At 46.1% G+C, this 12,328-nt stretch overlaps 1 protein-coding gene across 2 annotated transcripts in view; it reads right to left on the reverse strand.

The window, feature by feature from the left end:
• Positions 1–9,300, reverse strand: part of TSNARE1 (t-SNARE domain containing 1) — a 452,412-nt gene extending 443,112 nt beyond the window's left edge. For both annotated transcript variants that reach the window (XM_082752775.1, XM_082752776.1), the window contains exon 1: positions 9,241–9,300. The gene's annotated coding sequence lies outside the window, so the exon portion shown is untranslated. The remainder of the gene's footprint in view (positions 1–9,240) is intronic.
• Between the last annotated feature and the right edge of the window lie 3,028 nt (positions 9,301–12,328).

The following is a 12,328-nucleotide window of genomic DNA, read 5'->3' on the forward strand; positions in this document are numbered from 1 at the left end:
CCACCTTATGCTGAAGGCCACCAACTGCTTCGAGGGAGACAGATTATCATCCCAAATTCCCAGCCCAGAAAGAACCAGAGGTTTCAAGAAGCAATTTGCTTTCAAAGAGCATGGCTCATCTACCCTTCTGCCAGCAGAGAAAGACAGCAAAATCTGAGCCTACCCTGCCAAGGGGACGTTGCATCCCAAGAGAGCTCAAGAAAACAGCAGTATCTCAAGCCCACAAAGTGACCATTGAGGAAAAAGCAAAAGGTCCTTCTGGTCTTACAAGGGCCAAAGGGATGCTAAAAGCCAAGAGGTGCCGGAAGGGAGTAGACAAGCAACCCTAGGTGATGAAGACCTCTCAACTGCTTTCTGCACCCCATCTTTATGTTCAAATGCCTCACCAACACGATCAAGACCCATAACTCTGTCTCCAAGCAAAAAATTACACTAAATCATTATTAATTAACAGAATACCAACAATACAACACACTAGCAATGGAACTGGACCAAGAAAGAAGAGCACGTCTGGACATCTAGCAGTCCATGAGATGAAATAAACTGAGCGCAGAAAATAGGACAAATATATAACAGAATAACATACAAAGCAAGGGAAGAATAAGAAAAGACACTCTTGGTCTCCACGCAGAAAGAAGATCTTTATAATTAAAGTTCTGGTATTTCCATGAGGGGAGAAAAAAAAAAACAGAACTGAAATATTTTCCATTGCTCCATGTTTGTGGCAAAGGAGAAGAAATCCATCCGCTTGAAGCTCTAGCAGCGATAATCAGGAGGGTATTACACTATCTATAGTGAAACTGTCAATCTGCTTTTTTGGATTCACCAGTGCATCTGTCACAGCATCCCATTTTGTTGTAATATTGCGGCGCTGTTCACACCACTTCCTAAGATGCATTTCCAAGGGGGCTAGTTTTGGCACTTGGCTAGGATAGCAATCCATTGTACTTTGAGAAAAATGACTTGTACCTATGAAACTTTCCTGTGGTGCATGATCAATGTTTAAGAGGTCTTTTGAAAGCTCACAGTTGTTCTCTACCACAAATATGTCAAAAAGCAGCAATTCTGGGACTGTGACACCCACATTTTGCCACCTATTTGCATCTTTAGGCGCACTTAATGGAAGTTGAAGGCCCTCCACTTTGAGAAATTGAGCCACTAATATGTGGTGGCCTACACACAACTTTAATTTCAGCAGTTTTATCATCATAAAAATCTTGTTGATCATCATTAAGAGAGGTCCTACTAAAATAATAATTCCACTCTGTCCAGTACAGTTCCGCAGAGAAACAACCGAAGCCACAGAAACACAGAAACTTAGGTTGTCAGTGATGAGTTTTCATGGAATCACAGAATATCCTGAGTTGGAAGGGACCCACAAGGATCATCAAGTCCAACTCCTGAGTACACACAAGACCACCCAAAAATCAGACCCCACGTCTCAGAGCGTTGTCCAAATGCTTCTTGAACGCTAGCAGGCTCAGGGCCATGACCACTGCTCTGGGCAGCCTGTCCCAGTGCCCAACCACCTCTGGGTGCAGAACCTTTCCCTAACCCCCAGCCTGACCCTCCCCTGTCCCAGCTCCATGCCGTTCCCTCGGGTTCTGTCGCTGTCCCCAGAGAGCAGAGCTCAGCGCCTGCCCCTCCGCTCCCCTCGTGAGGGAGCTGCAGGCCGCCATGAGGCCTCCCCTCGACCTGCCCTGCTCTGGGCTCAACAAACCAAGGCACCTCAGCCTCTCCTCATGTCTCTTCCCCTCCAGACCCTTCAGCATCTTAGTAGCCCTCCTTTGGAGATTCTCTAATAGTTTTATGTCCTTCTTATATTGGGGTACCCAAAGCTTCACACAGTGTATGAGGTGAGGCTGAACCAGCGCAGAGTAGAGAGGCTTCCAACTCTACAACTCCTAGCAGAGGAATAACAAACTCTTTAAAAAATAGCATAAAGCCAAACAAAAACTCATGCAGCATATTTATATATATCAGAAATATTTATTTCTACAAAAATATTTTATACAACATATATATTTATATAAATTTAATTTCTCATACTTGTTCTCTGAGCACCTGCTGCCTCAGACTGATATTGGGGCTTCACCATCAGCAACAGGCAGGCGAGAGATCTGTTGGCAATATATTAAGCAGACAGAAGACATCAAAACATTTTGAATAGCTATATGCCTTACCCAGCTCTTTAGCAGAATGTTTAAACTTATATAGATCAGGTATTTTAGAAGTTAGGAGATGCTAATGAAAGTCTACAAATTGAACAGTGACACAAGGGATCACAAATTAATTGCTTTGTGGAGAGGAAAAAAAACCACAGAATTGTACAATACTTGGGATTGGAAGAGACCTTAAAGATCATCTAATTCCAATCCTTCTGCCATGGGCAACAACACCTTCTACTAGACTGGGCTGCTAGACCATTAAACAAGAACTAAACCTTAATGCAGCTTTTGATGGCAGAAAATAATTTCTTCCTAATATCTTATACAAACCTATACTCTTTCAGTTTAAAGACATTACTCCTTGTCCTGCCAGTACAATCCCTCACAGAGTCCCCCTCCAGCTTTCTTGTAGGTCCCTTTTAAGTACTGAAAGCCACTATAAGGTCTCCCTAGAGCCTTCTCCAGTCAAAACCTGCATTAAAGTTTTGTTCTTGCTTCGTTAGGCTTTGCAGGAAGAAATTCTTCACTACGAGAGTGGTGAGGCCCTGGCACAGGTTTCCCAGAGAAGCTGTGGATGCCCCATCCCTGAAGGTGTCCAAGGCCAGGCTGGATGGGGCTTTGGGCAGCCTGGGCTCTTGTGAGGTGTCTCTGCCCATGGCAGGGGGTTGGAATTAGATGGACTTCAAGGTCCCTTCCAACCAAAGCGTTCTATGATTCCATTAAAAGCTAAAAATCTGCAGAACCCAACAGAAGAATATATCTACATGGAAGATTTTTTTTTTTAAAAAAAAAAGATCCATCTATTCTTCAATGCACAGCATCTACTCTTATATAAGATGATTATTTTCTTTTGCCAGCTGTGAATAGAAAACAGTTCATCAGAGTTAACTTCATGCTGTTTTAGCAATTGGCATACTTTTTTTTTTAATAAATGGTTTCTCATTATTAAAGATCCTTGGCGAAAAGAAGGTCATCCCACGTACGGTTTCTCAGCAAGACCATAATGGTCTGAACAAGATAGACTGCAACAAGGAGCATGCTGGTCTCTTCTTCCCCCCATCCTCATGATGGCATGGCCTTGAGTAGTGGCAGGAGAGGTTTAGATTGGATAGTAGGAAGAATTTCATCATGGAGAGGTTGGCCAAGAACCATGGAGATGGTGGAGTCTCCATCCCTAGAGGTTTTCAGAAGATGTGTGGCTGTGGTGTTTAGAAGCATCATGTAGTGATGGGACTCAGTAGGTCATGTTGATGGTTGGACTTGATCCTGAAGGTCTTTTCCAACGTAGATGATTCTCAGATTTTCAGTCAATGGTGGGACATAAAAGAGCCTTTGTGCCCAGCTAGCACTGAAAGCAAATAATCAGCATTATTCTCCTTCAAAATTTTGAAAACCTCCTATACTTTGGGAACAATATGCTCCAACAGAAACACCAAAATTGCACAAACTCAACAGCTCATCGCCTGCGGCTCCCAGTGCCAGGCGGATGGAAGCGCAATAAATAAGGAATAAAGGAAATCCATCACGTCCATCGTCATATTAAATAATTACCCAGTGAGTCAGCACAGTTCTGTTGGGTTCCTGCAGCCTCATCTCTCTTCCCCATTGCCAGGCAGATGCACAGCAGCATTTCTCTCCCCATAAAATTGCAATATTAGAAGAATTCAGAGCATAACAAAACCTCCAAGCTGGGCCAAGGAGGCGTCCACCTGGGGAGCAATGTCTGGTGGGCAGGGATGCTGTGAAGCATTTGGTAATAATTCAGCTTCAACAGATTCACAGTTATCTACAGTTAGTTGTGGCCACTGCTCAAATTGATAAAAAGTCCTATTTTTCACGGCTAATATGTTTTCTGAACAAATTATTCATGCTGAAAATTTCAATAGTGGTTATTTGCTGAGGACTAAATTCAAGGAGGAAATCTGGATGTTGAGTGCTGTTCTTTGAATAACACTGGGGAGGGAAAATTGTTTGCTCACACTGAAGATGCTCCGTTTCGAAAAAGCTCTATCATCTCCAACCTCATTTCCTACACCTCAGCATTTTCCCCTCCACAAAAGTCTCAGCTGATGCTTTGTACTCGACAGCCTGAAAACTCTCCTAAGACTTTTCCTCCAGAAAGTTTTGCCCAAATTTCGAGTCATCATCGCATTGCTTGTAAACCTGAGGAGACATCACCTGGTCTTCTCCAAAGAACCCAAAGGACTTTTTTTTCTCCTCTAAGACATCTTCATTTTGGGACACATGAGCACCACTGCATGTGAGTTGTGGTCACAGTCATGAGGTATCACATGTAATCCGTATCACATGGTAAATAAATAAGGGCTTTCAGGAATGAAAAAAAAATAATAATGGAAAAAAAAATAAGAAAGGTTAAGCTGTGTTCGTGGTTTTATGTCTCCACCACAGAGCTCCTTTCCAACGTCTTCACATTTTTGTTAAAAGCAGCCATTGAGAGCAAGCTTGAGGGTTCCTACGGACCATATCAGTCTGGCATCTCACACAGCAAAGGGAATGACAAGTGGCTTAACCCCAAAAATTTGGGTCTCAGCTCCCCCAGAGCTGTTAGTCACACACAAGAAAATGGACGAGGCACCTCCCTGCTCCATACAGAAGCAAAACAAGAGGGTTCATTTAACGTGGCCCTGGGCAACCTCCTCCAGATGGCCCTGCTTGACCCTTTTGAGATTCTGTGAAAACAACAGGAACTGGGGAAAGCCCTGGTCCAAAACCTTGCTATATAGTGGTTTCCTTTAAAAAAATAATAGGGATATAAATTCTTTGCAACTTTTTGCTTGCAGTAGCCCAGGAGATGAGTAGCCAATGCAAGTAAACGCCCTTTGGGAGAGCTTTGCCCCCAGCTATGAATCCCAGCAAAGCAGCATCACAAAACAACGTTTTGTGTTTTGTTTTTTTTAAGACCCATCTTCAGAATATTTCCCTGAACAATTGATATATTTTTCCAGGCAACTGATAATATATTTAACAATTGATAATATTTTTCCTACCAACTGATCACCAATCTCCGCTTGCTGATGGTGCTGCAAGAAAAACTGACAAGAATATGGAAAAAAAAAATCCATTCTTCCCTCTTTCTAACGTTAATTATTTTTTCATTATCAGAAACACTGGGAGGCAGAGATGTGCCCATGCATTCCAACAACGACACGGCACCTGCCTACTGAATTTCCTGACTAGTGAACCTACCAAGAAAACGAGTTTTAAATAGAAACCTCCCTGCAAGCGTTAAATCAGATTAATTCTTTTACATTATTTTAATCTTACATACCATTTGCAAGGCAAGCAGGAAAAAATAATAATAATAAAAAAAAAAAGAGCAGGGTTCTTATCTTGACCGCCTTCCTTTTTCGGAAATGCTGGGCTTTATTAAAACCCACAAATAACCTTGGTGACAGCAGCGCTGCCGGCGAGGTGGGGCTGTGGCACGCGTTTCATCCACAGCTTTCCAGGCACTCAACATCAAGCTATAGGCACGAGCATCCTTCATCCCTGCAGCACCAACCTGAATTTCTGGCCAGGTTTTTGTGGAGCTGCGGGTGCCAGAAAGTGCGCTGCAAGAAGATGAACTCTGAAGGGTTGGCGATGCTGCTGGAGGAGAAGCTTTGCAATCCTATGCCAGCAAGTGTCAGGGTTTAGGCAAGCTCCAATGCTTCATTTTGAGTCCTGTTCGTGCATCTGGGTGAAGTTTGGGTCCTGCCATAGGTAAATCTGCTTGGAGAGACACCACCAGCCACATCCCACATGGAAGGGACCAGTTTTCCATCCATCATGTCTCCAGCACAGGATCAGGCGTGGACATTAAGTCTGGTGCCTTCACCCTGACCACGATGACCCCAACCCTACATAAAACACCCACAGAGGCTCCTCCTGCCCTTGCTTGTCATGGATTTACACCATCAGTTGTGGATTTACACCATCAATCGTGGAGATACCAACCTCAGAAGATCCCTGAAAAGCCAAGCAAGAGCCATCTCCCCACCTGATGCAGCTGAAGTATAGGAAGGAAGGCAACAAAGGCAGCAAAAGTAAATTCGATTTCTTCAAGTTCTTTCCATTTTCACCCAGCAGAATGCCTTTCTGGTACAGGCAGGGAATCAAAAGCATTTATTTTTATCTTGATATTATTTACCCTTTCCCGCTTGCTATTTAAATATCCCTGAATTCCCAGGAAAATCAGCAATTCAAAATACCATTCGATATATATTTATAAGCAGGGGGAAGCTCAGACCCGTTCATTTTCGACTTGCTCGCTTTTTTTGTTTGTTTTATTAGATTTCAAGTGCTGTAATGTCGACGTGCCAACTTCTCGAGAGGCACAAGTTGGAGCCAGCTGATCCTTCAGCTCCCTTCCAACCCAAATTGTTCTGTAATTCTCACCTACTACAGATTCTTGACCAAGAGGTAAGACAGGATGGGGATAAAGGATTTAATATTCAAGTCCCTGTCCCACCAGTCTCTCTAGACAAATTTCCAGTTGTTTTCATGCACAAGAGGCAACTTTGGACTGCTGGAAAACTGCAGTACAGCGTTACACAGCAAAAATACCCCAAAAAGTGCCTTCCTGGTAGATGTTCCTGCTCCAAACACTAGCCCTGAGCACAGGATTTTGAAATATCTCATTGCCATAATCGCTGCCTGCCCCTTATCCAGCCCGTGCCATCCAAGACATCTTCTCACCCATCATTTGGGGACACGAGCCAAAAAGACTTGGGGAGGAGCAGGGATGGCAGAGGAGGCACAGTTCTGAACTCAGCCTCTCCTGCATCCCTTACAGCCACATCAGCGGCTTTTTTTTTTATTATTATTATTATTATTTTAATTGCATTAACAGACACAAGCAAAACAGCAAGGCCTGGCTGAACGCAGCGGAGGGAATTTGTTGCTCAGCTGATGTCTGGAGAGAGGGAATCAGCGCAACAACAGTGCCCTGGAAAAAGGCAGGGATGAACCTGGACAATTCGGAGGCTCAAGCCACCCACCTGCCATGCTGGCTCCTCACCCAGCACATTCATAGCCCCACTGCAAAGCTTGGAAAATGGTGTAAAGGTGGGATTAAAAACAAAACCGCAACTTATTGCTGTTATTTTTGACAAGGAACAAGGGGAGAGAGGGGAAGTAAAACTAATCCAGGTTAGTTCCCCCTTTGGAGTCCATGCATCACTAAATCAGTGCACTTAGAATGCAAATAGCAAAAGATTTTGCAGGGCACATTTGGCGTGCTCACAGCAGAAGGAAAACATTCTTCTGGGCTGCAAAACCTTTGACTCTTTGCTAGGCACACAAAGACAACAGAAAGGTGATTTTCAGGTGCTGTGAGTTCAATGAACCACACAGCCAGGGCTCAACGTACTGAAATCTCAAAGTATTTTAAAGCACAGGCACACCAACTAAAGTTTCTGCAAGGCATTACCTTGAAGGTTATAAAAATACCACCGTACCCCCCCCAGGCAAGGTTTGAAGCAAACCCAAAGCTCTTATTTAAGTGTACCAAGGATGCTGAAGCAGTTCCTAACCCGGCCATCACACCGCTGCTCAGTCCCGTGTGTTTTGTTGGGTGAAGGCACTGCAGGGCAGTGTCACTGCAGATGGTGGCAGGGGACGAAGCTTCGTCCCCACACGTGGGCTGGGTGTGCAAGGGGCTCCCGTGCAGAGAGGCTTCCTGTGCATGGCCAGAAAGCCTCCAGTTTGCACATGCACACCCCGTGCAAGGCCAGAAAGTCTCCAGTAGGCATTCTCACACCCTGTGCAAGGCCAGCAAGCCTCTACTTTGTGCACTAAAGTGTCCTGTGCATGGCCATAAAGTCTCCAGTTTGCATGCACACGCCCTGTGCATGGCCAACATTCCTCTGCTTTGCATTCTCACACCCTGTGCATGGTCAGAAAGCCTCCACTTTGTGCACGCATGTCCTGTGCAAGGCCAGCAAACCTCTGGTTTGCATGTGTACGCCCTGTGCAAGGTCAGCAAGCCTCCACTTTGCACACGCATACGCTTGTGCATGGCCCCAAAGTCCCTAGTATGCATTCTAACTCCCTGTGCAAGGCCAGAAAGTGTCCACTTTGCACACGCACACCCTGTGCAATGCCAGAAAGTCTCCGATTTGCACATGCATGCCCTGTGCAAGGCCAGCAAGGCTTCACTTTGCATAATGCACACCCCATGCAAAGCCAGCAAACCTCCAGTTTGCCCACGCACACCCAGTGCATGGCCAGCAAGCCTCCAATTTGCACATGCACACCCTGTGCATGGCCCACAAGCCTCCACTTTTCACATGTACGCCCTGTACAAGGCCAGCAAGTCTCTGGTATGCATTCTCATGCCCCATGCATGGCCAGAAAGTCTCCAATTTGCACATGCACACCCTGTGCAATGCCAGAAAGTCTCCAGTTTGCCCATGCACACCCTGTGCATGACCAGCAAGCCTCCAGTTTGCACATGCACGCCCTGTGCAAGGCCAGCAAGTCTCCGGCATGCATTCTCATGCCACGTGCATGGCCAGAAAGTCTACAGTTTGCACACGCACACCTCGTGCAAAGCCAGCAAGCCTCCACTTTGCACACACACACACCCTGTGCATGGCCAGCAAGCCCCCACTTTGCACTCTCACGCCCCGTGCAAGGCCAGCAAGCCCCCACTTTGCACTCTCACGCCCCGTGCAAGGCCAGAAAGCCTCCAGCACGCACTCTCACGCCCCGTGCATGCCCAGCAAGCCTCCGCTTTGCACACCCGCGCCCCGTGCAAGGCCAGGAAGCCCCCGATTTGCACTCGCACGGCGCGTGCACGCCCAGCAAGCCCCACTTTTGCACACTCACGCCCCGTGCACGGCCTGAGGGTGCCCGCTTTGCACACTCACGCCCCGTGCACGGCCTGAGGGTGCCCGCTTTGCACACTCACGCCCCGTGCACGGCCGCAGGGCCGTGGTGCAAGCTTGCACGCCCCCTTCCCCCTGCCCCCCCACGACCGCGCGCCCCGCGTGGAACGGTGGGGGGGGGGGAGGGGCGGGGAGAGCCCAGCGCGCGTCCCCGCCGCCGCGCGCGCGCGCGCGCCCCTCACCTGCCGCCGCGCACCCGCCGCCGGCACCCAAACATCACGTGACCGCCTCCGGCCCCGCCCTCCCCGCTCCCCTACCACGTGCCCGCTCCCCTCCCTCCCCGCCGCCCGGGTGAGCGGCCGGACTCCAAGTCCCAGCGGGCATTGCGAGGTGTAGCCCCGCCCCTTGTGCACTCGGGTGGCCAATCGGGGGTGAGCGCGGCAACCCCGCCTCCCGTCCCCTCAGAGCGTTGCTCGCCTGAGGGGGTGAGGACGGGCCTCAGCCCTGCGCTCCGTCAGAGCCCTCTGGGCTCACCCTGACGCGGTCTTTCTGTGCTGTCCGCTTAAAAAACAGAATTATAAGGGTTGGAAAAGGGCCCCAAGATCATCTGGTCCAACCATCGCCCTACCAACACTATCACCCGCTAAACCATGACACGAAGTGTTATGTCGAACCTCTCCTTGAACACCCCCAGGGACGGTGACTCCACCACCTCCCTGGGCAACCCGTCCCAGTGCCTGACTGCTCTTGCTGAGGAGAAATGTCTCCTTATTTCCAACCTGAACCTCCCCTGGCACAACTTGAGGCCATTCCCTCTGATCCTGTCACCGGTTACCTGTGAGAAGAGGCCGACCCTCAGCTCCCCACACCTTCCTTTCAGGGAGTTGCAGAGCGCAATGAGGTCTCCCCTGAGCCTGCTCCAGACCAAACAACCCCAGTTCACTCAGCTGCTCCTCACAGGACTTGTGTTTCAGGCCCTTCCCAGCTTCATAGCCCTTCTCTGGGCACACTTCAGGGCCTCGATGTCCTTCTGGTAGTGAGGGGCCCAAAGCTGAACACAGCACTTGAGGTGCGGCCTCACCAGAGCAGAGCACAGACGATCACCTCGCTGCTCCTTCTGGCTGCACTATTCCTGATACAGGCCATTAATTAAAAGAGGTGTTGCCACTTCATTAAACAACCACATTTTAGCACTGGATGAGCTGATTCTCCTTCAGTATTTAGCAGATGATCCTGGTTGCCCTGTGAGGACGGGATCGTGCCCTCCACTGCAGCGACACAGCGCTTAGCGTTCAGCGTGCGATCAGCAGCAAATAAATAAAAGCCGCTGAGTTGCTGCTGTTAAAGCACTGGCTGTGGGTGAAATGCTGTTGAAAACACCACGATTTGTGGTGTTTCCAAGACCAGCTCAGGCGGCTTTCCCAGCAAAGTGGTTTAACAGACCGGCCTGGCACACACAGCTCCTGCTGTACCTGTACTTATTTGCGAAGTGACAGCAGCTTTACTTAAGCGAGCTGGAAGTGGTTGGCTTTGCAAAAGGAGTTATAAAGCAAGGATTTTCTTCACAGGGCCTTTAAACGACAATTCATTTTAACAAGGGGCTGACAAGCCAGCTGCCTTTTCAGAAATGTAATTCTGTACCGATAGCCCTGCCAAAAAAGTTTTAAAAGGGCTGAGGGGCCACCTAAGCCTCCATAAACTTGTGGGCTTTTACAGCACCAAGCCACCATCAGAGCGTTTTTCTCCATCTTTTGCTGCATTGGTAAATCACTTATTTGTGTGGTCTCAAAAGAAAATCTCTAAGGAAAAAGGCCATAAAAATGCACTGATAATGAAATACAGCTGCAAAATCCTCTGACCACAGTTGCACGTGCAACACGCTTGGCTCTTGCTGAGGGGTTTTCTTGGGAAAGAAGAGCAGGTTAACCCTACGAGAAGCAGAGATCACAGTTCAAAACTCCTGAAAAATTCAGGAAAGTCCTGTAATTTGCAGTACAGATCATATTTACTTTCAGTGGCAGCCTTATGAAAGTAAATAAGAAAAAAAATATTACAATTACAGTAAGATAAAGCTTATATAATGTGTTCTGCCGTCTCTGAATCTTGCTCATTGTGCATATGGTAGTTGAAGAAATACTGCTTGATCAATAAGCGTGTTATTCATACAATAATAATACTGTGCAATTAGGACAATTTTTATTTGAAGACTTTGGGCCTCACATGTGTTCATATTGGGTGCATCGGGATTTGTCCTTGCTATCAGCAGCTGCTTATTGATCTCATAGTTTTCAAAAAGAGGCAAGAGTAGGCTCTTGGCATGGTGCGGCAATCTGGCCTTTAACACAAACAGGCAAGTTGTCTTGCAACATCTAAGCCAATGCTTTCTTTGAATTGAGGAAAAAATATTATCAATTAACAGCCTTGTTCCATCCTATAGCCATAAGGGATTGCTACTGAGACTCTTGGTCGACTCTATTTTTAGGGGATTCCTTCCAGTATTTGAGAGGAATTTCCTTCTGGCTCACAAGTTTATTTTGTGAATCTCCTTAACTCATAATCTTTCAGTAGCTATACTATTAGGGTACTCATAGAAAGGTTATCCTCTTGTCCTCTAAGTTACTTTTTCCAAATATGTGTTTATTTGATTTTCTTGTAGTAATACGTCCTGGCTCTTCATCAACCTCCATTGCCACTGTCTTTTTTTTTTTTTTTCTTTTTCTTTTTCTTTTTTTATTCTTTTTTTTTCCTTTTTTTTTTTTCTTTTTTTTTTTTTTTTATCACCTGATGAGTTTCTTTGTTCGATATATGATAAAAGAAATCATGCTTTTAGGAAAACATGATTGAGAATGTAATAGAAAATGGTAAACCTATGATGGTCAAATATCTTGGAGAATATTAAAAGAGCAATGTCTCTCCTACTAAGTTTCAGTGTAAGAAAAAAAAAAAAAAAAAAAAAAAAAGAACAAACGTAAATTTGTGTTAAATCCTGTTATATTCTTACATATCGCCCAGAGGGGTTTCATTCCTGATAAATTTTGCAGTACTCTTCCACAAGGCAGGAGAATACAAAGCATAACTTACATGAAGAGGAAGGGATTGGCATGTGGATCTCTCAGGCTATAATTCATTTTGCGGTCTTAATATTGCTTCTTATAAAACCAAAACCACGATTAATTTTTCTCCTGTTTTGGATTCACTGCAAGTGTTGGTATGTTCAGGAAAACAGAGGAAATTAAATAACTAAAGAAAGCTTTAATGACTGCTTATTTTATCCAATTGTTGGGATAAATTTATTCCATTAATTATTCATAATTAATTTATGTTATCCCA

This window comes from Aythya marila (assembly GCF_965140915.1).
Source record: "Aythya marila genome assembly, chromosome: 2".
Lineage (NCBI taxonomy): Eukaryota > Metazoa > Chordata > Aves > Anseriformes > Anatidae > Aythya > Aythya marila.